Source organism: Hyla sarda, chromosome 6, assembly GCF_029499605.1.
Source record: "Hyla sarda isolate aHylSar1 chromosome 6, aHylSar1.hap1, whole genome shotgun sequence".
Classification (NCBI taxonomy): Eukaryota; Metazoa; Chordata; class Amphibia; order Anura; family Hylidae; genus Hyla; species Hyla sarda.
The window spans coordinates 53,106,983-53,133,707 of NC_079194.1; the positions used below are offsets into that span (position 1 = coordinate 53,106,983).

General features: G+C 44.7%; 1 protein-coding gene across 3 annotated transcripts in view; it reads right to left on the bottom strand.

The window, feature by feature from the left end:
* Nucleotides 1-26,725, bottom strand: part of CHADL (chondroadherin like) — a 69,875-nt gene that overhangs the window by 22,057 nt on the left and 21,093 nt on the right. The window contains exon 1 of one of the 3 annotated variants that reach the window (XM_056523749.1): nucleotides 14,467-14,659. The exons of the other annotated variants lie outside the window; for them this stretch is intronic. The gene's annotated coding sequence lies outside the window, so the exon portion shown is untranslated. Of the gene's footprint in view, nucleotides 1-14,466; nucleotides 14,660-26,725 lie in introns of those variants that run through there. 3 annotated transcript variants of the gene reach the window in all.

Here is a 26,725-nt window from a genome sequence, read left to right on the forward strand (position 1 = left end):
TGCATTACGTAAAACTTAACTTTTAATATTATTCTTTGGATAAAATATTTGGACCCAATGTTTACCACCCACACCACCAAGTATTGATGTGCTGCAAAAACCTATAAAAGGTGGAAGGGAACAACGTATGGTCCATTGTTACAGGAAGGGGTAAAAACTTGCCCTGTAAGGCCCTACTCTTGCATTATTAATTCCCTTCATGGCAAGTGTTACTCGCCCTTAAAAGGGCCATTTTCCAGGGTTTTTAGGTGGAAATAAGGAGAGATTCCTGTGTGGGGCCACCCTTTTTAGGGCGAGTAACATGTGCCTCCAAAAGGTGGAAGGGAACAACATATGGTCCTTTGTAACAGGTGGGGGGTAAAAACTTCCCCTGTCAGGCCCTACTCTCGCCCTATTAATTCCCTTCTTGGCAAGTGTTACTCGCCCTAAAAAGGGCGGCCCCACAGAGGAACCTCTCCCTATTTCCACCTAAAAACCCTGGGAAATGGCAGGGTTTTTAGGTAGAACTAGGGAGAGGTTCCTGTATGGGGCTGCCCTTTTTAAGGCGAGTAACACAGGGGAAGTTTTTACCTCCACCTGTTACAATGGACCATACGTTGTTCCTTTCCACCTTTTAGAGGTCTTTACATCACATCAATACTTGGTGGTGTAGGTGGCACATGGTGTTTTTTGCACACCTTTCCTTTTTTTTTTTTCAAAATATTTTTGGGTCCATATATTTTATCCTAAGAAAAGTTAGGTTTTAGCTTATGCATATACTCAATACTTACTTGTGGTCTGATGCGGAGGAATTTATGCAACTTGGGAGCAGCACCTTAAATATTTTTAGCTGTATCCATATTTGTAAAGTGTTGGTGTGGCACCATGGTCAATTTACTCTGATGCATCAGGCATTGGTGGGTGGAAATCCTGGCTGATCCAAGCCTGATTCATCTTGACAAAGGTCAGTCTCTCCACATTTTTGGTGGACAGGCGAGTTCTCCTTGGGTTACTATGGCCCCCGCTGCACTTAACACCCGCTCAGATGGCATACTACTGGCCGGGCAGGACAGCTTTTCCAAGGAAAACTTTGCTAGTTGTGGGCACAAATCAAGTTTGGCTGCCCAGAAGTCCAGCGGATTGTGTTGGCAAGGTCATGTGAAGGTATGGCACCATCTGCTGGTTCAGGTCCTGCTCAAGGTCTACCTGATGCTGATGAGTTGCTTCACTATGCGGGTGAAGAAAGCTACTCATCAGCGACTGTAGACTCAGGCTGCTGCTGATGGAGCTGGTACTGCTCCTGACACCCTACCCCTCCCCAGCAGCCATGACAGTGGAACATAAGCGCAGAGGGCCCCCCAGTCAGACTTGCAAGGATGGACGATGGCGCAGATAGGCATCGGCCAACTGACTACGTAGGATGTCTCTGTAGTAGGTCAGTCTGTCCTCCCTCTCAGTGGGTTTGAAAAAGGCCCCCATTTTGTGCCGGTAGCGAGGGTCCAACAAGGTGGAGAGCCAGAAGTCATCCCACTGCCGAATGGTGACAGTTCGGTGGTCACTACGCAAGCAAGTGAGCATGCATCGTGCCATTTGTACAAGTGACTCGGAGGGACTCCCTGCCTCCATCTCCACTGCAGACTGCCACGGTGTGTCTGGGTTTCGTCTTCCTCATGAACCTTTAGCTCCTCTGGCTGCTCCTGCTCCTCCCATTTAGTTACACATTGCCTGTGCTCCACTGTCCCCCCTCCTCCTCTTCCAGTTCAGCCCCCACAGGGCTCATGTGGCCGTGAGATGTAGGCGCCACGTCTCCAGTGCCCTGACCAGCCATCGTTCCCACCATCTGTTGTAGGAAATTAAGCAGTGGAATGACGTAGTTCATCCCATAATCCTGGCGACTGACTAACAATGTAGTTTTCTCAAAGGGCCTGAGCAAACGTCAGGTGTCACGTATGAGCTGCCACTGGTTGACATTGAAGTTACACAGGGGAGTACCCCTATCCACTTGGATCATCAAGAAATCGTTGATGGCTTTTTGTATAGTCAGTCCAACATATGGAGGGTGGAATTCCAACGGGTGAACACGTTGCATATCAGACTATGTTGGGGAATGCTGTTCTGACGCTGCAGCTCAAGGAGGGTGTGCTTTGCGGTGAACGAGTGGCTGAAGTGCATGCAAAGTTTCCTTTGTTAGGATGTCTTGCAATTGGGTGGAAGACTTTAGGAAACGCTTGACAACCAGATTGAACACATGTGCCATGCAGGGCACATGGCTCAGCCTTCCTTGATGCAGCTTAGACAGGATGTTCGTCCCTTGTTGGTCACCATGGTTCCCATTTCCAGTTGTCGCAGAGAAAGCCATGATTTAATTTCTTGACGAATACCTTTCAGCAGTTCCTCCCCTGTGTGACTCAGTTCGCCAAAGCAAACCAGGTGAAGAACAGCGTGACTCCGCCGTGCCCTGCACACATGGTATGCTGGAAGGGAACTGAGACTTGTCCGTGCAGTGGAAGCTGAAGACATGGTGGAAGATGATGATGGAAGTGGATGAGAAGGCAGAGTCAGAAATTGTTGCAGGACCAATGGCGTGAGAGCGTGGAGGCGGAAGTGGCGAGACCTGGACAAGTTGCTGGTTTGGCTGTGCAGGAACCACATTCACCCAATGGGCCATAAACGGTCCCCACTGACTGACTGCTACTGCCGCAGACTCCAGGAACCTATGTTCCACTACCTCCCGAGCAGGTAGGCTGATGCGAAGCAGGTGGTCTACCCCGGGCACATTTGGCTTCAGACTTCCCACAGCTGCCACCATGCTGACGCCCAACCATGCTACCACCTTGCTGGCTCAACTGCTGCCTCACGGGCAACCTGCAACCCTTTTCTCCTGATGATGATGAAGCCCCTTCTGCACCCGGCTCCCAAGTGCGATCGGCTTCATCATCATCATTGAGTTGTGTCTGCACGTCACTGATGTCCTCCTCAGGTTCATCAATGGTGTCTGTTTCATGAGCCTGAACATCACCTCCCACGCCACTCTCCTCATCATTACTTGCCTGCCTAGCGGAGGAAGTAACAGATGTCTCCTCCAATTTTTGGCTGGGCAGTAGCTGCTGACTGTCCTCTAGTAGATCGTCCTCACTAAATAGTGGAGCTGAACCCACAGCATACAATACTTCTGTGGAGGAGGGAACAGCATAGGACAGGGACTGCTCCCAGGCCATACCAATTGAGGGTTGTGTCTGAGGAACCCACCGACTGTTGACTGGGGGTGTCAGATGTCACTTGGGATGAAGTGGATGACCAAGTTAACCAATCAATGACGGCAGATGGGTTGCTGGTCGAGACAAGACCGCTAGCTGATACCGGGAGCTCAGGCCTCTCGCTGCTACTGCTGCTGCCATGTGCCCCTAGTCTGCTGTGACCTCTGCCTGCACCTGATGAATTTAGGCCTCTTCCACTCCTCTGTGCACGTCCTGGCACTTCTCTGCCTGACATACTTATACACCAGCTGAGTGCGTATATGTTATACTTATTAGAGGAAAATACGCCCCAGCACGCTTACACCTGAATTAGGTATTGCTGGCCTTTAATGGTAACTGTCCCTTATGAGTTTAACAGGAAAAAAATGTACACCTGCTGAGTGTACATATAGGTTACACCTATGTGAAGACAATATGCCCTAGTAAGGTTAAACCTCAATTGGGCGTTAAAAGCAGGTGTGCAGGTATTTCTGGCCTTTAACCTGTTGGGGACGGAGGGCGTACAGGCCGTGGCCCTGCGTCATGCGTGATGAGCAGTCAAGCGGCAGAATCATTGATCAATGGTTTCCTATGAGAAACCATTGATCAGTGTAAAAGATCAGTGTATGCAGCGTTATAGCCCCCTATGGGAGCTATAACACTGCAAAAAAAAAAGTGAATAAAGATCATTTAAAGGGGTACTCCGCCCCTGGCATCTTATCCCCTATCCAAAGGATAGGGGATAAGATGTTAGATCGCCGCGGTCCCGCTGCTGGGGACCCCGGGGATCACCGCTGCGGCACCCCGCCATCATTACTGCACAGAGCGAGTTCGCTCTGTGCGTAATGACGGCCGATACAGGGGCCAGAGCAGCGTGACGTTATGGCTCCGCCCCTCATGACATCACGGCCCGTCCCCTTAATGCAAGTCTATGGCAGGGGGCATGACGACTACCACGCCCCCTTCCCATAGATTTGTAATGACGGGGCGGGCCGTGACATCACGAGGGGAGGAGCCGTGATGTAACGATGCTCCGGCCCCTGTATTGCCCGTCATTACGTGCAGAGCGATCTCGCTCTGCGCAGTAATGATAGCGGGGTGCTGCAGCAGCGATCCCCGGGGTCCCCAGCAGCGGGACCCCGGCAATCTGACATCTTATCCCCTATCCTTTGGATAGGGGATAAGATGTCTAGGGGCGGAGTACCCCTTTAACCCCTTAACGACGCAGGACGTATATCATATCGCGTCGGTCCCGGCGCTAATCAACGGTCGGGACCCGCGGCTAATACCACACATCGCCGATCGCGGCGATGTGCGGTATTAACCGTTTAGAAGCGGCGGTCAAAGCTGACCGCCGCTTCTAAAGTGAAAGTGAAAGTGACCCGTCTGCTCAGTCGGGCTGTTCGGGACCGCCGCGGTGAAATCGCGGCATCCCGAACAGCTGATCGGACACCGGGAGGGCTCTTACCTGCCTCCCCGGTGTCCGATCGACGAATGACTGCTCCGTGCCTGAGATCCAGGCAGGAGCAGTCAAGCGCTGATAATGCTGATCACAGGCGTGTTAATGCACACCAGTGATCAGCATAGGAGATCAGTGTGTGCAGTGTTATAGGTCCCTATGGGACCTATAACACTGCAAAAAAAATGGAAAAAAAAAGTGTTAATAAAGGTCATTTAACCCCTTCCCTAAGAAAAGTTTGAATCACCCCCCTTTTCCCATAAAAAAAATAAAACAGTGTAAAAAAAATAAAAATAAACATATGTGGTATCGCCGCGTGCGTAAATGTCCGAACTATAAAAATATATCATTAATTAAGCCGTACGGTCAATGGCGTACGCGCAAAAAAATTCCAAAGTCCAAAAAAGCGTATTTTGGTAACTTTTTATACCATTAAAAAATGAATAAAAAGTGATCAAAAAGTCCGATCAAAACAAAAATCATACAGATAAAAACTTCAGATCACGGCGCAAAAAATGAGCCCTCATACCGCCCTGTACGTGGAAAAATAAAAAAGTTATAGGGGTCAGAAGATGACATTTTTAAACGTATAAATTTTCCTGCATGTAGTTATGATTTTTTCCAGAAGTGCGACAAAATCAAACCTATATAAGTAGGGTATCATTTTAACCGTATGGACCTACAGAATAATGATAAGGTGTAATTTTTACCGAAATATGTACTGCGTAGAAACGAAAGCCCCCAAAAGTTACAAAATGGCGTTTTTTTTTTTATTTTGTCGCACAATGATTTTTTTTTCCGTTTCTCCGTGCATTTTTGGGTAAAATGACTAATGTCACTCAAAGTAGAATTGGCGATGCAAAAAATAAGCCATAATATGGATTTTTAGGTGGAAAATTGAAAGGGTTATGATTTTTAAAAGGTAAGGAGGAAAAAACGAAAGTGCAAAAACGGAAAAACCCTGAGTCCTTAAGGGGTTAAAGGGGTACTCCGGTGAAAAACTTTTTTTTTTTTTTTTTTAAATCAACTGGTGCCAGAAAGTTAAACAGATTTGTAAATTACTTCTATTAAAAAATCTTAATCCTTCCTGTACTTATTAGCTGCTGAATACTACAGTGGAAATTCTTTTCCGTTTGAAACACAGAGCTGTCTGCTGACATCATGAGCACAGTGCTCTCTGCTGACATCTCTGCCCATTTTAGGAACTGTCCAGGGTAAAAGGAAATCCCCATTGCAAACATATGCTGTTCTGGACAGTTCATAAAATGGACCCCTAATAAAAGTTTGAATCACCCCCTTTTCCCATTTAAAAAAACAAACAGTGTAAATAAAAATAAACATATGTGATATCGCCATGAGCAGAATTATGAATTATAAAAATTAAACCGCACGGTCAATGGCGTACACGCAAAAAGATTCCAAAGTCTAAAATATCGTATTTTTGGTCGCTTTTTATATCATGAAAAAATGAATAAAAAACAATGATCAATACAAAAATAATACCGCTAAAAACTTCAGATCATGGCGCAAAAAATTAGCTCTCATACCACCCCGTACGCGGAAAAATTGAAAAGTTATAGGGGTCAGAAAATGACAATTTTAAACGTATACATTTTCCTGCATGTAGTTATGATTTTTTCCAGAAGTCCGACAAAATCAAACTTATATAAGTAGGGTATGATTTTAATCGTATGGACCTACAGAGTGAAGATAAGGTGTCATTTCTACCAAAAAATTTACTGTGTAGAAACGGAAGCCCCCAAAAATTACAAAATGGCATTTTTTCTTCAATTTTGTAGCACAATGATTTTTTTTCCCGTTTCGCCATAGATTTTTGGATAAAATAACTGATGTCATTACAAAGTAGAATTGGTGCCGCAAAAAATAAGCCATCATATGGATTTTTAGGTGCAAAATTGAAAGGGTTATGATTTTTAGTGTCAAAAGATAAATTTATTGACATAAGCAACGATAACAAGAAAAAACTGTACATCAACGGAAGTCGCAGCGTCTGCAATAAGGCAAAATCAGATATTGTACAGGAGAAACAAAAAAAACATAACAATTGTTCCCATAAACGATGATATGGCTAAATGGGGAAAAGGAGGGGGGGAGGGAGGGAGACCCTCACTGAAATACGATCAGAGCCTGACAAGCAGTCATATCAATACTTAAACATCTGTGTGGTGAGAATTAAACCCTATGTTCAAAGAGCCAAATAATAGGACATGTCCGGGGCTTGAGGTGAAGAGAGCCAGGGTTCCCAGACTCTATTAAACAATTCCATAGTATCTGCCCTAAGAGCATTCAGTTTCTCCGAAATTAGAATTTGGTTGACCCTCACTATAACCGTAGGCACCGAGAGTGAAGGGGAACACCATTTAGAGGCAACATGTATACGTGCTGCCAGCAATATAAATTGGGCCAATTTAAAAGGTGCATATGGGAGATCAGGGGGTTTACGGCCCAGGAGGCATATCTCAGGGGAAAGGGGGAAAGGCCTATCAAGGATGGTCGAGATAAGACCCACAATATCCCTCCAAAACTTATCTACTAGAGGACATGACCATCATATATACACTGATCCCGTCTCAGGGCAGCCTCGAAAGCATAGAGGTGAGACCTCCGGGTAAATAGCATGTAAGCGGGCAGGAACAAAATAAGTGCGGTGCAATATTTTTAAAGCCGTCTCAACCAACGAAACCTGCAAGCTACCCTTACTCAGTTGAGAGCAACATGTATGCCAATCCGAAAGAGACATATTCACCCGGAGGTCTTCCTCCCATTGTGACATAAACTTTAGTTTGACCCCACTTGGGGAGCCATTGAGGAGGGAGTAGACAAGAGAAAGAGTCCCAGAGTGTGTAGGGGCTATAGATAGCCAGCGCCTCAAGGGAGGTGTGGGCAATAGGAGAGGACGTCTCTGGGATCGAGGACAGAAAAGAGAAGATTTGCGAGAGTCGGAAAGATTAAGAAGGGGGGGGGGGGGTTAAATCGAGAGAGGAAGGCCCTTCTATCCATAAGTCTGCCTCCCACTAGGAAATTGTTAAGACAGGTAAGTTTATTATCTATCCACCAGCCAAAAGCTAAGGGATATAGTCCCGGTGGGAAAGAAGGGTTATGAAAGAGTGGTATAGAAGGAGAATGAGGGGATTGAAGGCTAAGTTTGAACCTGACAGAATGCCAGAGGAGAAGAGAGTAGCGAGAAAGAAGAGTAGACGGGGGAAGAAAAGAGCAGATTGGACTGGATGACCACATAAGAGAATGCAAAGTTCAGGGCGAAAGTAGAGCATTTTCAAGGGTGAGCCATCTGGGGCCCGAGGAGCTAACATTACACAACAATAATTGAGCTATGCGTGCAGCCCTATAATACTTCATGAGGTTAGGGACCGAGAGATCCCCTATCCCCTTATGTAGATACATGATATTACGTGGGATTCTAGGGTGTGAATCACGCCAAATAAATCTAAAAAGATCAGCCTGGAGTACCCTAATATCAGCCAATCGTACCGGAATAGGAAGAGTCCTAAAGAAATAAAGAAGACGGGGCAAGACCACCATCTTGACCGAGTGGAGACAGCCAAGCCAGGAAATATGGGGAAGGTTCCAATGTGCTAGATCAGCCCTAATGCTTTTGAACAGCGGGGGGTTATTGAGTCTGTAGAGAGAAGAAAGGTGTGTAGGAAGAGAAATGGCAAGATAAGGGAGATAAGAAGAAGAAGGCTTAAGATCAAAATTAAGAAGTATCAGATCCTGCATCGCTGAGGGGATATTACAAAATAGTATCTCTGACTTGCTCCTGTTAACCACCAGGCCCAAGACAGTGGAAAATTAGGGAGGGACACAAGAGGTTTAGTTAAAGCAAGTAATAAATCATCTGCAAATAAATTGACCTTATAGACCGCATCAGCTATGGACACTCCCGAAATATTTGGGTTTGCCTGTAGGATACTCACCAGGGGTTCCATAGCCAGGGCAAACAGTGTCGGGGAGAGAGGGCAGCCCCGCTCTATAACTATTGGAGATGGGGAGGGGGTAGGAAGTTTCAGATAGGCTTGGTGAGTGGAGTAAAGGCAGTGGAGAGCCGCTATAAAGGGACCAGTAAAACCCATAAACTTAAGAACCCCCAAACAAATAGGACCATGAAACTGAGTCAAAGGCCTTCTCTATATCAAGTCCCAAAAGAGTCAAGGGAGTAGAGGTGGAGGAGGCCCAGTGGATAACATCTAACACTTTACGGATATTATCAGGTGCCTGGCGCCCCAAAATGAAGAAGGGAGAAGGGAATTTAGTCTACGGGCCAAAATGGAGGTGAACAATTTGGTGTCTAAATTAATAAGGGAGATAGGGGGATAATTAGAGGGGAGTAGGGGATCCTTATAAGGCTTGGGGATGACTTCAATTGAGGCTGTGAGGAATTCTGGAGGCATGGGGGAACCAGACATCAACTCATTACAAAATGAGGTGATATGTGGGAGGAGAATGGGATGCAGTTTCTTATAATATGGTGCAGAAAGGCCATCCGGGCCTAGCGCCTTACTCAGTCAGAGATAGCTTTATCCACCTCCTCAGGTGAGATGGGGGCATTCAAAGATTCTCTATGAGAGGGAGAAAGAGAGGGGAGAGAAGTAGAGGCAAGAAAGGAGTCAATAGCTTTAGTAGAAGGCGCGGGGGGGGGGGGGGTAACGATGCACGCTCTTTATTTAGGGAAGTGTAAAAAGAGTGAAAAGTATCATATATACGGGAAGGGTGAGAAGAGGGCGCTCCAGGACTCACTTTAATGGCATGGACTCTATCGAGACGCTGTTTCTGACGCAGCATAGAGGCTAGCAATTGGTCAGGCTTGTTAGCCCAATTATAATATGTCGCCTGCGTCCAGCGAAGCGCCTTTTCAGTGCGATCCGTGAGGTCATCTGTAATCTAGGGGACCTGATAGCCTGTAAAAGATACGGTTGAGGGTTCAGTTGATGAGCAGTAACCAGTCTGGCTAATTTAATTTCTAGAGTAGTTTGGGTTCTGGTACGTTCCCTCTTTAGACCAGAGGCCAGTGCAATAAACTGACGCCGAATAAAGGCCTTATGGGCCATCCAAGTCCAACCAATGTCAGAGGTAGAAACAGAGTTAAGGGAAAAAAGGAAGAAAGAGCCTCCTCAATGGCACTACAAATATGTGGGCGAGAAAGAAGAGACTCATTAAGTCTCTATGCATATGGAGTAGAACACCTAACACCAAAGTCAAAATGTGCAAAGACTATATCATGATCAGACCACGCACAAGAGATATGTCTGGCATAAAGCAAATGTGGAACAGAATGGGCGGACGCAAGGATCCAATCAATCCTGGTAAATAGGGCATGAGCCGGAGAAAAATATGTGTACCCCCCTCTGCGCCAAATTATGCTCCCTCCAGACATCGGCTAGATTATGAGTAGCCAAGGTGTTCATAAGGAGCCTCTGCTGTACACCTGAGCATCGGAACACCCTAGTGTGGGATCTATCCAGTACACCATTAAGTACCATGTTAAAATCACTGCACCAAATAAGGTGATCATATGAAAGTGAGTGTAGCTTAGATGCTAAATCCACAAAGAAGTCTAACGGTTGTCATTGGGTGCATATGAGTTAATGATACAGAGCTTAGATTCCTGATAGAGGCCCTCTAAAATCAAGTATCTTCCCTCCGGGTCAGTGTGGAGGGAGGTTGAGGTAAACGGAAAATAATTATGTAATAAGACAACAACACCCCTAGACTTGGTAGTATAGGAGGCCATAAAGCATCTATTGCAACTAGAGTGAATGTGCTTGGGGAAAGATGTAGTAGTGAAATGTGATTCTTGTAAGCAGAGCACATCAGGATTGTGCTTAAGGTAATTCAACATAGCTTTCTTACGTTTAATGGGCGAGTTAAGCCCACGGACATTATGGGACATTACACGACACATAGGGGATAAGCAGAGAGAAGCCGAGATAAGCATACAAAGATCAGAGGCACATCGGTAACAGATAAGTGAGGAGGGGACAAGGAAGGGAGAAGAAAGGCAGTAAGGGCATATGTGAAAACAAAGGGGGGAACAGACAAAAAAACACAAACATATAGAACAAAAGGGGAGAGAAGGCAATCAAGTAAACAAGCAACATAAGCCAGAGGAAGGCAGACAGGGGGGACCCCAACGGGCTCAAGTCCCCCATGGCCACCTATTCCTCAGAAGAAAGGGCAACATGATAATCCACCAACGGGGTCGCCCGCAGAGGAAGTAAACAACCACCCCTAAAAATTGTGTAACATAACATCCTAAAATAAATCACTAAAAGCCCCTGAGGGGACTTAACCAAAGAGGACAAAGCCCTGTAACTAGGTGTGAGGCATAACCCATAAAGGAGCTACAATGCAATATACAACCTCCCAATGACAAAACATATGATTCAACATCATCATGCAGCACAGCGGACGCCTCTCAGGTAGCTGTTAAAGAAAAGATTAAATCCCTGGCAGGGAAAGAAGAAAAACAAAAATAGGGGGAAAAAGTCCAAAATGTAAAAGGGAGAACAGTCATCCCGGCATGCGGAGTGTAGAAAATGTCAGAGGGAGAGAAAACATAAGAGGTCCATAAAAAGTCCTATATCAGGAGAGCGTTCCGAAGGTATATAGAAGAAAGAGGGCAGAATAAAAACAAAATCAAGGCGGAGCACTACTTATCTCCTCTCATCCAGGCATCTGAGGTAGTCGGCAGAGGTGCTTGTAGGGTGACTCCACTCTTTGCCATGTCTTCCTGACGTTATTCAGACGCTGGGGTAATGGAGCTGGGTCATCACAAAGTACGTTTTCCCAGTGGAGAATCTCCAGAGCTTCTTGGGGAGTGCTGGCTGTGAACAGGGTGGACCGAATCTGAAACTGCAGACTAAAAGGTAAACCCCACCGATATTGTATCTGTGCCTTCTGTAAAGCCAGGGTAACCGGCCGTATAAGTCTTCTCCTTTCCAGTGTAGATGGGGCCAGGTCAGCATATAGGTGAACTGAAGATGGGAGACCCGGCAGAGGGTCAACATTCCTGGCCGCCTGTAAAATACGATCCCGGGCTTCAGGGTAGTGTAAACGAAGCACCACATCACTGGGGGTATCAGGGTTTTTCGGGCGGGCCCGGTGAATACGGTCCATGCGGAAGAGACCCAGGTCAGCCTGCGGCAGGAAGGCTCTAAACAGACCAGTGATCACTGTGTGGAGATCGGTGTGCGATTCCGGTAGACCCCGCACACGCAGGTTAGCCCGACGAGACCTATTCTCCAAGTCTTCCATTTTAAGCTCCAGCAAATCCAGACAGTCGGCATGATCCGCACTGGTCAGGCGGTCGGCCTCCAAGGCCTCAGCGAGATCATCAGCTTTCAGTTCGAGGTCGGCTACTCTCTGGCCCAGGTCCCCTATTTGCTTAGTAAAGTCTGCCACCGCTTTAGCAAGTTCCGTTTTAAACATACCCTGAATGGTATGGAAGAGATCAGCGGGTGTGAGCGTCAGTTCCTGCTGCTGTTATGGAAGAGATAAGTCGGCTATGCTATCTTCATCCTCCCGCTCTTTGCTCGGAGCGCTCTGCGCGGTCAACGCCACCTTGGGTTTCGGGCCCGTCCGAAAGATTTCGGGGATAGTTTGAAACATCGATCTCTGAGAGGGTCCAGCTCGGGTCGGGTCTTTGTTGGCCATGAGGGCTAGCCTTGTGTGGAGTTTCACAGCTGGGGAGCTGATAAATCAGCGCTAATTAAGCGTTAATCCTGCAGGTGGCGCGGAGCTCACAGGAGATTTGTCCTCACCAGCGAGCCGCGCGCATGCGCCCCGGGTTATGATTTTTAAAAGGTAAGGAGGAAAAAACGAAAGTGCAAAAACGGAAAAGCCCTCCGTCCCCAAGAGGTTAACAATAAATGGCCCTTATTAGTTTAACAGGAAAAAAACGGACACAGCCTTAGTGTACGTATAGGTTACACATGTGTGAGGACAATGCGCCCTAGTATGGTTAAACCTCAATTAGGCGTTAAAAGCAGGTGACTAGGTCTTTTAGTGCTCTCACTAACTAGCCGCTATTAGCTTTAGAGTAGTACAACCCAGTACTGCAGTACAGACTGTAGTACACCCCAGTACATGAACAGAAAAAAAAGTGCACTCTCTCTCTCCTGTCCCTGCCTGTCTGCTGTGATTTGGGCTTGAGGTGAATCAATTCGCTGCTATAAAGCTTTTTTTCCCCTGGAACACACACACTGTTTGCTCTCTGTTTTAAGAATCCCACAAATGCCTGTCTGCAGTGATGGCTGCCGATTATATAGGGCTGTCACCTCATAGGGGCTGGCTGGCTGCTGATAGGCTGCATGCCACCATGTGATTCAGGGTCATCCCTTCTACACACCTTCCCAGAATTCCTTGCCCCATGTCCTAACATGTGTATCCGCCATTTTAGATGCCCTGGACCACACTAAATGGAGTTTAATGAATCGATTCGTTTTATTGAATTGCGGCGATATTCGGATTCGTCAGATTCAATTCACTCATCTCTAGTTGGTACCATGTGGATAACCAAATGCTGTATGAATTATGTGAACTGTGCCAGCATTAGGGTAGCATGTGAGGTTGTTATACCTTGGAACTGCATAGAGCACAGAGAACTGCACGGACTTACTGACATAAAAGACATTACAAACATTTAACATGCCTTGACGTACACCTTGGGCTGCAGCAGACACTTCAAAGGGAACTCTGGAATCTGGACCAGCACTGCCATAGGCTATCATTTCGCCACGGGGCCCATTGGCTGTTAGCATCTTAGCATCTTCTCCCTGCGAAGTCGAGTCCTCAAAAAAATATTTTGTAACTGTCTGGCTTTACGCATTTACTGTGACAGTATTTAAAGAAAGCACGATAACATGAAACAAGACAATATAATAAACACATGATAAGACTATCTAGGATATACATTTTTTTTTCTCTAGACAATCTTCACTAGACAAAATATTTTAAGGCACTTTAAGCATTTGGCAACCAACCAGGAAGGTATAAGAATATGTAGCGAGTTCTCAGCATAGCCAGGCATGTATACTGGCGTATTGGTCACTTCATGGCCCAAGGCTAGGCAAATTTTATTGAACGAATGTCTTGCAGAGGTTGGTGAGATATGCAGATGATGAACAGAAACGTAGGGCTCTTACGCCAAAACAGAACAACAAAAGATTAATGAAAGGGGGAGCATTATTGTGTCTCACCTCCTCTGCTGATGCAGACTTTCTTTTTTAATAGGGTGGAGGTTGGTCAGCTGTAGTGGCCATAGCTTCAGCCACAGCAAGGTGCTGACATTCACAGAGGGCCCTACTTTGGAGTCGCCATAGCTACATCACAGTGACCCTTTGAGCCTCTGCAGATTCTGGACACTCACCCTCTGCCCTTGCTGGATAAAAGCGTGAGTCACTGGGGGACCACTATCCCAGTAGTCTTAATGTAACAGGCTGAAGAGGTTCTGTTTGGAGTTGATAGCAGCTGAGGACATGGCGTTGGTTGCCGGTAGTCTGTTTTTACTTGGCTCAGACATGATGTGGATTTTTGAGTGCGCTGTCACTTTAAGGGTAATGATGTGTTTCGCCCTTTAAGAATCTTGAAAAGGTGCTGCAGCAGCCAGGTAATGCTCAGAGTCTATGATTGCGACACCTGGAGGGGATCTCCCCTCTATTTCGCAGGTACTGGCTAATGGTTGCAGGATAAGGACCACATACTTGGGCACTGAAGGCCCTGAGCAGCCCTTGGCTTATGATGACTGGCACTTACTTGCTGTTTCTGGCAGCAGGACAGTCCCGGTGAGAAGCGATGGCAGCTGTGGAGTTTTAAAGATGGCGGTGCCCAGCAGACTTCCTGTAGAGTCCGGCCGGAAAGATCTTCCCCTGTGCAACACAGGGTGGCACTTTGGTTCCTCCTTGCTGCTTGAGAGGAGGTGTTGCTCCCCGGAGATCAGCGATGGGCAGAGCTTGGCTTTTGCCTGTTAATCCCTTCAGGGCTGGAACTTTCTACTCTTCATGGTGCAGCTTGCGCCGAGTAGGCAATAGTAACAACACAGTATCTGATTAAATACTCTATGGGCGTAAATAAAGTGCCCCCCCCTCTATAAGCAAAGTTCCGTACAGTAATTCTGGCGAACAATCTGTAGCACGCTCTGTGCGGCTTCTAGGATACAGTTCAGGCTGTATACAGTTCAGAAGAGGGGGGGGGGGGGTTGTAGGCACACATCCGAATCCTGTTTGTGATGCCAAAAAGAGTTGTAGTGCCACGGGGGTGTTAGGAGAAATACCTTATCACTTCGTAGTGCCAGGGCACCATTATTCTATACACAATCTGAGGTTGGAGACAGCTTCTCCTGGGCCAGACACGGGGAGTGAATGAACACATCAACGTCAGGTTGCGGATAACTGTCTTAGTTATAACTGAGCAGGTTGCAGATGGTATCATACAGACAGTTGGTATTAGGTCAGAGGATGCAGTGCAACCCATTGGGAGCCCTGTTGCCTTGGTGGGACTTATGGTGCTTTCACCAAATGGATTGATACGGACTTGTAAGATGGGTAGATGAATCCTGGTAGGTAAGGATCTGTCAAGGTATTGTAGCCTTCTACGCCGGGACTTGAACTTCCACCATATGGGTGATCCTTGCAGAATGAACTGATTAAGTATATTTGATCTGGGCCTTCCCTTGAGGCTTCTACACACAGCACACCTTAACCACGCTGATGCTCAGATTGAGCCCTCACAGGAACTGGGGCATCTCCTCCCCCACTACACTACTACACTATATAGGTAAGAATTTAAGGGTTCCCATTGCAGACAGGGTCACTGTCCTAAAGATTTACTACAGGATTAGGATGGAAGACTGCAAAGACCAGGGATGTAAGGTAGGCTCACTGTCATGTTCTTGAGACCAATTCATAACTATACAACGCTTGTAGATGGTGCATTGTCCTGCTAAAAACATGGGGTAAACAGTGCTGTGAAGGGCTGAGCCTGGTCAACATCAATGCTAACATAAGTCCAACTGTTGACAAATCCATCCACAGGTTAATAGAAATATGCGGCTTGCACCATGACCAATAAATCTGGATTCATTTGACCAGGCGATACTTTTCCACTGCTCAGTGATCCAATGTTTCTGCTCTTTTAGCCCTAACTTACTGTTTTGCGTACATTTGGTTTACTGCTGCTATAGCTGTTCTGCCAAACATTTTTACTTCTTTTTTTATGTTTTCCTTCACCTTTCTGTTCAGATGACCTATGAAAAGTTGATAAATGAATATAAAAAATAACCTGACATTATTTGCTAGAATCATCTACATTCCTTACTGGGGATCCATGTTGTTGGGTGATTTGGCCCATTCTACACAAGAACTCCTGACCGGGTACCGGTGCCAGTCTGACTGTAGCTTCGCCAACCCTTGTAATATTTATTACTGACAGCTAGATTGGACATGGAGGCAAACACCTAAAGGAGACAGAGAAGAACAATTTCTGCTTCTAAATCCTAGTGATACTTCATGCTGTCTATTCCAGAATTCCATAGTCACAAGGCTTCCTTTGTTCTTTTCCTCATGTGATACCTTTCTATGTGGCTGAGGTTAATGAGAAGAATGAAGTTCTCACTAGGAGGCGACTGCCTTTGAAATATAATCCATATCATACTTCCTATTCCTAAATATTTTAACAGACATGTACTGTACACACACATTGGTAATAATTAGACAGAAATTATACATTTTGCACCAACCAAATCCTAGATTTTGAATTAGGGTATATTCATTCACACATGCCAGTACTGTGCTGCACAACTTTTGTAGTTTTTTGAAAACTAAAGTGATTTTTCAACATGTTTTTGGCTAGGTGTTTTTTTTTTTTTTTTTTTACAATGGAGGCTATGTGCTTACACTATTTTTTTTAAATTTTCAGTCATTTTTATCAGTTTTGTTGCTTCTATGTTATTTGCAAACCAGCCCAAAAAACTGCAAAAAGTTAATTTTTTTTTTAATTAACTGACGTTGTTGAACTGTAAACAGCTGTAAAAAGTACCTTGCACTTAAAGGGTTAATCTAGAGGGAAAAAATGGTTTCAGGTTAACTGGTGGCAAAAAAGTTATACAGCTTTGCAAATGACTTCTATTGAAAGAGAATCTGACACCCTGTTCACCCTCACTAAAACCAATATACTGGGTTAAAGTGCGGGTGCTTTTCAAAGAGTGGTCACTTCAATTTATTCTCTATAAGCAGAGTTCTGGCACTGTAATCTTCCTGCTGCATTGCCCTCCAGGGCGCAATGAAGGCAGGGAGCTGGCTCCCCAAGCTCCCCCGCCTTCTCCATATTCTCGGTCTATCCCGCCACATCATTAATATGCTAATAAATATGTGAGTGCTCTGTTCTCTCTGCGCTCACCCGCCACATTCATTAGCATATTAATGATAGAGGCGAGGTAGAATATGGAGGAGGCAGGGGAGCTGGGGGAGCTGGTTCCCTACCTTCAGTGCACGCTAGAGTACAATGCAGCAGGAAGATTACAGTGCAAGAACTCTGCAAATACTATACGGATTTAAGCAAGTGACCCCTCTTTGTAAAGCTGTTTACCCACACTATAACCCAGTATATTGAGTTTAGTGCAGGTGAGCAGGGTGTCAGATTCTCTTTAAAAACCTCAAGCCTTTTAGTAGCTCATGCATGCCCTGAAAGAAGTCATGTAGTTTTGCCAGTCAAACACTGTGCACTTTCTGTCACCTCTGTCTGTCAGAAACTGTCCAGAGCAGGAGCTAATCCAGTTCCAGATAGAGGGGGCAGCAGAGAGCACTGTGGTCAGACTGGAAAGAACTACACAACTTCCTCTGGAGCATGCAGCAGCTGATAAGTACTGGAAGGATTAAGATTTTTATATAGAAGTAATTTGCAAATCTGTATAACTTTCTGTCACCAGTTGATTTGATTTTTTTTTTTCTAGAGTACCCCTTTAATTTTATGGCTGTAGTTTTACTAAATGTGGATTTCCAATAATTTTATATTAGAACCCAATAATAATAATAATAATAATAATTTAAAAAAATGAGCATAAACAGCCCAAAACTTAGCCTGAAACATGCTAAAAACATATCCATTATGCTATTGTATACGGCAAAAATAAATAAATAAACAAAGAAACACACAAGTTTTAATCTGTTGTTTTTTCCCCCAGAATGTAAGTTAATGGGAAACATATCCTGCTGTATGGCATACAGCAGAATCCCTTAAGGTACATGTTTTTTCCTTTTCAAGTGTATTAAACGTATTTGTGGTCGGGGCTCCCCATACCTTGACAAAAGGACGCCTGCTGTTTGGAGAGCAAATGTGGATATTTCTGGCACCAATCCACTTGATGTGTTTCCCTCTTTATGCACTGAAGCTGCACATTCCCTGAGTTTTTCCAGCAAGATGGTGACCACCACATTATGGGTGTCAGGTCCGAGTATTCCTAGATGAACAGTTTCCTGGAAAGTGGATTGGTCGTCATGGGCCAGTTGAATGGCCCCCAAGGTCTCCCGATCTGACCCCCTTAGACTTTTATCTTTGGGGTCATCTGAAGGGAATTGTCTATGCTGTGAAGATACGAGATGTGCAGCACCCGAAACTACGGATACTGGAAGCCTGTGCTAGCATTTCTCCTGCGGTGTATATAGTAGTATATAGCAGTGTATACGGATACTGGAAGCCTGTGGAAGCATTTCTCCTGCGGTGTATATAGTAGTATATAGCAGTGTATACGCATACTGGAAGCCTGTGGAAGCATTTCTCCTGCGGTGTATATGGTAGTATATAGCAGTGTATACGGATACTGGAAGCCTGTGCTAGCATTTCTCCTGCGGTGTTGCTATCAGTGTGTGAAGAGAGGGAGAAGAGGGTTGCATTCACAATCCAACACAATGGGCAGCACATTGAACACATTTTATAAGTGGTCAGAAACTTGTAATTAACTCATGAAAGAATAAAGTTACATTAAAACCAAGCGCATCATTTTTTTCTTGTGAAATTCCCAATAAGTTTGATGTGTCACATGACCCTCTTCCTATTGAAAAAACAAAAGTTGGATTCAAAATGGCCAACTTCAAAATGGCCACCATGGTCACCACCCATCTTGAAAAGTTTCCCCCCTCACATATACTAATGTGCCACAAACAGGAAGTTAATATCACCAACCATTCCCATTTTATTAAGGTGTATCCATATAAATGGACCACCCTGTACTACCTGTGACAGTACTACAAAAGGGGACACCAACAGGTGCTTGTCAGGCATGTCATAGTGCTACCCCAAGTCCCTGTTATTTAAGAGGCAAAAACCCTGTCAGGTAAATGCAAAACAAGAACCTGACTACATGAGACCTATGGTGACAAAAGATCTTACGGGTCCTATCACCTGTAGACCAAAACAAGACTCATGTATGTACCTTACCTGAAGACTAAGGCTGTATGGTCAGTCATACCCAAACTACAATAACAACAATAACACTGCAGTACAACCCCTTGCCAACGTGGCAGGCATGACAGGAAAAAACTTCCTATGTGTTGACATGTTTTTTTTGAAGACGTGTCAGCAACAACCATTAAAACAATACAACTGCCCTACAGGCATAGCCGGCACTATGTGTATGCCTAAAATGAAACGAGCCATAACATGATAACTTCTATGGTTGTATCCATCGGATGTCATGAACATAATCACGGTATCATTTCTATGACTGTATACCTGACAAAATCTATGAAAACGCGAGATACATGGGAGCAACAATAACTAAAAACATCCCCCCCTACAGATGTGACAAGCGGTTTGAAATGTATGCTCGGTATAGCTGCTATGCAAATATGCACCGTATGAAATGCCGTGGTGTATTATAAATGTATGTACGGTAAAGCTAGGAAACCACCCACAATGAATGTTAAGCATACAATTGCTAGATGACTGAACATACTGAAAAACTGACAACCAAAATGCATCCAGAACATGCTAACCGTATGCCCAGAATACAAATTGCTAACTATATGCACAAATAAATATACTAACCACATGCCCAAAACAGAACAAGCTAATCGCATGCACAGAATAGAATAAGCTAAACGCCAAGCTAAACGCCCAGAACAGAGCATGCTAACCATATGCAGGAAAAACTCCAACGGTAAGCACCGACTAAATGGTATAACATGTAATAATTTTTTTTTTTCAGGCTAATACTGAATATATTTGCAGACTAATTCTATAATGTACCAACACTGCTACCTCCTCCTGAACACACCCTTTATCATATTAACTGCTATACCATATGCACTTAATAGATGCACTAACCATTGCAAAAAATAAAACTATAAACATATGCACCAAAATATTATGAACGTATGCATGTGTCAATGCTAGGCACGTATGGCTATCCATATATGCACGCACAACAGGAAAACATAACCTGGCATAAAATGTGCACAGAAGAAGGGTATACCTCAAAATCTATACACAGACTAAATAAGCAAACAAACACTGCATGTCTGCACGAAAGAGCTATAGATGTGCGTATGCAATACCCTCTATACCCCCTGTAGTATGTGACCGGCCAGGAACACCTAACACATAGCCTCACAACAGTAACTAAAAGCACTGTTGGTGCAAACCTACTAGCACACCGTGTCAAACTTTAGCGCACAAGACTTTTTTTTTATAAACATTCAGTACAAATGCTATGAAATCAGGTATGGTACAAATACTAAGAGCGTATGTACAATACAAATACTACCAACGTACCTGCCGTATAAAGACTATGCACGTATATGAAGAATAAATGCTATATGCGAACGTACAGTATAACACTACAAGCGTATTTGTAGTATAAATGCTAAGGATATATAATGCTATAAAACTTAAGCACAGTATAAATGCCATGAACTTATGAGCAGCATAATGCTATGAGCGTAAGCGTATAAATGCAATGAGTATATGCACGGTGCAGTATAAATGATACGAGCATATGTGCAGTATAAAAGCTATGAGCGTATGTGCAGTATAAATGCTATGTGCTGTATAATTGCTATAAGCGTATGTGCTGTATAATTGCTATAAGCGTATGTGCTGTATAAATGCTATGTGCGGTATAAATGCTATAAGCATATGTGCTGTATAAATGCTGTGCGCGGTATAAATGCTATAAGTGTGAGTGTAGTATAAATGCTATGAGCATCCGGGCAGTATAAATGCTATGAGCGTATTTGCAGTATAAAAGCTTTTGAAGTATAAATGCTATGAGCGTATGTGTAGTATAAATGCTATGAGCATCTGTGCAGTATAAATGCTATGAGCGTATGTACAGAATAAATGCTATGAGCGTATGTGCAGTATAAAAGCTTTTGCAGTATAAATGCTATGAGCGTATGTGCAGTATAAATGCTATGAGCGTATGTGCAGTATAAAAGCTATGAGCGTATGTGCAGTATAGATGCTATGAGCATTTGTGCAGTATAAATGGTATGCATGTATGTACAGTAAAAAATGCAACAATGAATGTGAGATTAGTGCAGGTAATGACAATATATGTATAAAGCCCATAGGGCTGTATTTGTGCGAGGGGCGTAGGTATTTTACGTCCCTTGCACCTCTAGGTGTGGCTTGTAGGGATTAAGGGAGGGGTGTGAGTATATAACTTCCCCTTCTCTGCTCAGGCGGGGCATACGTGATTTGGTGGAACCCTCCCGACCCTACCTTAATTTATTCTTTTACCATAGGGTATGCCCTCTATAGGTGTGCCCTCAATACGCAGTTATGGCACAATTCAGACCGTTATGTGAAGTTAGGTACAGGTATGTATGTAGGGTCTTCAGGAACTAGTACATTTTTTTTAATTATTATTTTAATCTATTCCACCAGTGCAACACATAACTTCAATGAAACTGCAGTCAATTCTTTCAGAAGATACCCTGACCAAAGGTGGGGCTGGTTACAGAGTGTCAGGAAGTGAAAAACACTGGCAAGGAAATACTGGAACTGAAAGGGTTACTATATCACAACTACAGTCATGAATTTCACCTAGTAGCAGTAAATATTTGATAGAACATTAACATTAAGCAAAATGGCACTGGAAAACAAAAGGTTTACCTAGAGTGAAAACGAAAACTGTAGTCTGAGCAGCAATCCCTAACGAAGATGCCTGACCACCGCTGGGACTCTCGTTACAGTGTGCCAGGCGCGATGGGCCGAGCTGTTAATTAAGTGCATCCTTAAGCACAGCAAAAGAAAACAAGTAGCTGAGACTTCAGTAGAACTCACCATACCAAACAGGCGTGCGGTCACCGATGCCACGTCCTCAGCCTGCGTGATGGCTGCAGCGGCGGCCGACTTCCGGAGCTCTCAGCAAAACCCAATGCCGCAGGTGGGTTACCTAAGTCGGTGGGTACCTAAGTGCTCCCTCTGCCTACACCTCGTATGTCCGCCCGGCTCCCGAATCCTGCCAGGCTGCGGGCAGGAGGCCCGACTTACATGACCGCCGCCACTCCTTCAGTCCCACAAACCTGATCCACGCTGCTGCGTGGCGTGACAGATCCAAACAGCACGGCGAGGCGCATTTGATCCCGTGTTGCTGATACAATTCTCACGCCAATTCCGCAAAACGTCACGCATGTCACGAGACAGGACGCCTGCTGTTGGGACAGCCAACGTGGGTATTTCAGCCCTTAAAGGGGTACTCCGGTGGAAAACTTTTTTTTTTAAATCACCTGGTGCCAGAAAGTCTATTAAAAAATCTTAATCCTTCCAGTGCTTTTTAGGGGCTGTATACTAAAGAGAAATCCAAAAAAGAAATGCGTCAATACCAGAGAAAAAAGGAAAGGTTCACCGGCACTACCAGCTAATAAACCTGTCAGTAGTCCCGCTATAGGAGCGGCCTGACGAAGCGCCGGAGGGCGTGATACGGTCCGAGGCAAGCGTCTGAGACTCCCCCACAAGCCGCTGCTCCTTCCTGCGGCACTCGTGATCGTGGATCCTGGGATATAGCGCTCTAGGACCGGGTGAGTGCCCTCCACATCTCTGGTTGAAGTGCAAAAAAGAAATGCATTTCCTCTGATGTCATGACCACGGTGGTCTCTGCTGACCTCTGCTGTCCATTTTAGGAACTGTACAGAGCAGGAGTAAATCCCCATAGCAAACATATGCTGCTCTGGACAATTCCTAAAATGGACAACAGAGGTCAGCAGAGAGCACTGTGGTCATGACATCAGAGGAAATGCATTTCTTTTTTGGATTTCTCTTTAGTATACAGCCCCTAAAAAGTACTGAAAGGATTAAGAATTTTTAATAGAAGGGGTTTACAAATCTGTTTAACTTTCTGGCACCAGTTGATTTAAAAGAAAAAAAAAGTTTTCCACGGGAGTACCCCTTTAACGCCTCTCCCACAAATAAACGCTAATTTAGCCTTCACACATATTTTTTCTTTTTCAAGTGTATAAAACATATACGTTAAAACGGAAACAAAAATGCTGTGTGAACCCAGTCTTAATAAAGAATGCATTGAAATCTGTGTCAACAAAGTGGCCTTAACATGGTGAAATCATTGATATCCAATAAATATATACTGCCAACATGACACGGTACCCACCTAACAGAGCTGCTACTTTACTTCTAGAATAAAAGGCTATTCAGCAAAGCTTTCCACAACATGCAGAGGAAATGAGCGGGGTGAAAGATGAGCCCGCCGGAGAGCTCCTCGCATATTCACTAGACGCGTGCCTGCTGCAAACACTCCGAATTCCAATTCTCCAACGGGTATCAATTCCCGGTAATCTTGCTATTTAATCTAATACGCTCGAGATTAACATAGAAGAGGAAACGCAAATATCTAATAAAAAGAAGTTTACAATGATGTCACAAATATGACATCAATTTCTAAAAGTTTCGTCCTTCTGTAGAACTTTGCAGATCGCAACTTTTTACTAATTTAGTATAAAGAAAGAGAAGGACTCACTGGGAAATGGTCATCCGGCTTGAGTATGAGATGTACGGATTGTAGCAGGTACAGAAGGTCTCACAGACTGACAGAAAATACTCAAGTGATGTTTAAATGGTAAGGAGGAGACATGAGAGGTGGAGCTGTGGAGAGGAGGGGGCTGTGTCAGATGCCACATACCTCCAAAATACCTCAACTTAATTATACAGGGATTGCTTAGTACCATAACATACACATGTTATCCTGGAAATAGACTCTACACCCATTCATTTCGTTTGTAACTTTATTGATGGTTGATTCTTTTTCTTCATAAACCAGGGTGCACAAATAATCCAGATCACTTAGTTTTATTAAAGGGGTACTCTGCCGGAAAACATCTTATCCCCTATCCCCTATCCCACGGGGGGGGGGTCTATAGACATGAATGGAGAGGGCATGGCAGCTGGAGTCGCCAGTCATCCGGCACGGGACCCCCATGACCACACATCTTATCCCCTATCCTTTGGATGTTTTCCCCTTTAAGGGGTTTTTCCAGGTTTTTGGAAAATTTACTAGAGACTGGAACCTAAGGGTGCGTTCACACGGAGTAAATCAAGAGTAATTCACGCCCAAAAATTAACAGGCGGAAAAAAAAGCAATTTGCGCGGAATTGCGTGCAGAAATGGGGGAGAAAGAAGTGAAGGGTTTTTCAGCCATTTCCGCGTGAATTCCGTGCAAATTCCGTACAAATTCTGCGCAAATTGCGCGTGAATTCCACGCAAAAACAATGTCGGGCCGAATTTTTTTTTACCATTGACTTCTATTGATTTCTGCTAGCGGATTCCGCTTGAAAAATGAACATGCTCATTCTTCAAGTGGAAAGAACTTCAGTGTCGGAATTCTGCTAGCAGAATTTCCGTAGTGTGAACAGGACAGAGGAAAAAACATTTAAGTCAATGGGCAGAGGGGATGTGCATTCATTTGGAGCAGAGAATTCAAGAGGAATTACTCGAGTAATATACCCTAAAGAAGAAAACACCTTACTCATCCGTAATTCCACAGTCACCCCTGTTCCGGTGTCCCCCGCCAGGCCTGCTGTCATGACATCATGTACATTGCTCATTTGACCACAGCAAGCAATTGGCTACAACGTCATATGATCAATGTATGCGATGTCATGACAGCTGGCCTGCAGGGGACATCAGAGCAGCAATGACACTACGAGTAAGTAAGGGTTTTGTTTTTTGTTTTCTAAAAACTGTTTATCTTAGCCAAAGCCAGAAAGAGGGTTCAAAAGAAATGAGAAATATTAAAGGGGTTCTCCACCATAAGGTGATTTTAGTACGTACCTGTCAGACAGTAATGGACATGCTTAGGAAGGATCTGCGCTTGTCTTGGGGCTAAATGGCTATGTCATGAGATTACCATAATACTGTGGCTAGCTGTTTGTGAACTTGTATTTCCTGTTTGACTTTTCTTTTTTTGATTACAAATCCCACAATTCCATTTTCCTCCCTCCCACACATCAGCCACCCCACCCATTGAAACAAAAATGAGCTGCATCCATTCAAATCAGTGTGGTTTTCAATCAGGGTGCCTCCAGCTGTTGCATTAGTTGCAGATTGATCCCTCCACCCATTGAGGCAGACAGGCTTCCTGTCATCAGCTGGCTAGTGATGTCAGGTCTTGGCCGCATTGCAAGCTGGGAAAAATCTGAGACAACAGTCATTTTGTATGCTGGTAAAAATAAATATTGGGGTGAAAATCACATAAGAATTGTGAGAAAACCGTCACACACAGGTACAGACACTATATTATGAACTACACTAACTTTACAGCCCCTGTAGCATAGTCAAATAAAAAAAAATTCCTGGAATACCCCTTTAACGAAAGACATGTACTTCTCCTTCCTTCTGGATCCACTTCTGGCTTTGGCTCAAAGACTAGTTAAAAAATTGCAATGCCAGTTTTAAAAAAACAAACAAAAAAAACACTTTTTGTGTGACACCAGCCTAAGGGTATGTTCACACAGACAAAAAAAAAACACCCCTCAAAATACCCCAAGAACACCTCGAAAACAACCCTTTCTCTAGCTCCCATTGTGTTCAAAACTTTCTCAAAATAGTATGAAAACAGAGATGAGAGTCAACACTGAATAAAGAAGTGACATGTTTTTCTGCCATTCCTCTCTGCGGATCCTCTCAAGCTCTGTCAGGATGGATGTGGTCCGTTGGCAGAGGACATTTTCAGGTCTCTCCAGAGATGTTCCATTGGGCTTTGGTTGGGCCACTCTAGGGCATTCACAGAGTTATCCCCAAGATGCCCCTGTGTTGTCTTGTTGGAATATGAATCTTTGGCCCAGTCTGAGGTCCAGAGCACTCTGGATCAGGTATTTATTAACCCCTTAAGAACGCAGGACGTAAATGTACGTCCTGGTGAGGTGGTACTTAACGCACCAGGACGTACATTTACGTCCTGTGCATAACCGCGGGCATCGGAGCGATGCCCGTGTCATGCGCGGCTGATCCCGGCTGCTGATCGCAGCCAGGGACCCGCCGGCAATGGCCGACACCCGCGATCTCGCGGGCGTCCGCCATTAACCCCTCAGGTGCCGGGATCAATACAGATCCCGGCATCTGCGGCAGTGCGCGATTTGAATGAATGATCGGATCGCCCGCAGCGCTGCTGCGGGGATCCGATCATTCATAGCGCCGCACGGAGGTCCCCTCTCCTTCCTCCATCCGGCTCCTGGCGTCTCCTGCTCTGGTCTGAGATCGAGCAGACCAGAGCAGAAGATGACCGAAAACACTGATCTGTTCTATGTCCTATACATAGAACAGATCAGTATTAGCAATCATGGTCTTGCTATGAATAGTCCCCTATGGGGACTATTCAAGTGTAAAAAAAAATGTAAAAAAATGTAAAAGTAAAAGTAAAAAAAAAGTGAAAAATCCCCTCCCCCAATAAAAAAGTAAAACGTCCGTTTTTTCCTATTTTACCCCCAAAAAGCGCAAATTTTTTTTATAGACATATTTGGTATTGCCGCGTGCGTAAATGTCCGAACTATTAAAATAAAATGTT